At 40.0% G+C, this 989-nt stretch overlaps 1 pseudogene; it reads left to right on the plus strand.

The window, feature by feature from the left end:
* The first annotated feature begins 476 nt into the window (after positions 1 to 476).
* Positions 477 to 594, plus strand: LOC135051982 (5S ribosomal RNA; annotated as a pseudogene).
* Positions 595 to 989: the final 395 nt, after the last annotated feature.

The raw sequence follows: 989 nt of genomic DNA on the forward strand, positions 1-989 counted from the left end.
GTAATGTATTCTCAGTAATTTATCTCCTGGAATGTCCCTGCAAGATGAAGTACATCGGCAAGACTAAGAGGCCACTGAAACTCCGCATACAGGAGCACATAAGAAATATTAAGAACAAGGTCCAGACACATGCCGTATCCAGACATTTCCTGCAACACCACGGCTCTAACCCGGAGGAACTTACGTTCAAGGGTATAGAACTAGTGACACTCGGAGAAAGAGGAGGGGACCTCTCCAACCTTCTATCAAGGAGAGAGATGTTCTGGATACATGAAATTAAATCACTCCACCCAGACGGACTCAATGAAGGCTACGAAATAGCTCCTTTTTTATGAACGTAAGCCTGTTATTCTCAATATTTCTTTATTGGAACCATCCACCTGCTTCTCCTTTCCTATCAAGGTTCATGTTGGAACGCCGTGCAGTGGCTTCCCAACCTCTGGACATTCTTTCTATCACTGCTGCCCGGATCCTAATTTTACAGTCATACCACACTGGATATGCCCAAATTCGTCCGATCTTGGAAGCCAAGCAGTGTTGGCCCGGCCAGTACTGGGGTAGGAAACTTCCCAAGAAGACCGGGTGCTGTAATAATAAATGGATCAGGGGCGCGTTATTTCTATATTCAATCTAACAATAAACCAATCTAACAACAATTCTTCCGTATATGATGGTATTAACTTATATATAACATTACTAATACGATACTGATTGTCATATATGTAATAATTTTTCAAGTATACAAATCATGTATTCAACACCTGTACTTTAAGATGATCCCCTGATGCCATATTTAGCACCATCCTGCAGGGTATCATTCCCTAAGGATACTAGAAGATAGTGTTTAGCACCTCATGATGTACGTATATTTATCTAATGAAGCTCATAATACAACTATATATAGTACTAATCCTTCAATAATATGAGGAACCTTTGTATACAATGTGGATAATATATGATTCTTAAGCAGCTTTTACAAGCACTGATTC

The sequence above is a fragment of the Pseudophryne corroboree genome, chromosome 2, assembly GCF_028390025.1.
Source record: "Pseudophryne corroboree isolate aPseCor3 chromosome 2, aPseCor3.hap2, whole genome shotgun sequence".
Lineage (NCBI taxonomy): Eukaryota > Metazoa > Chordata > Amphibia > Anura > Myobatrachidae > Pseudophryne > Pseudophryne corroboree.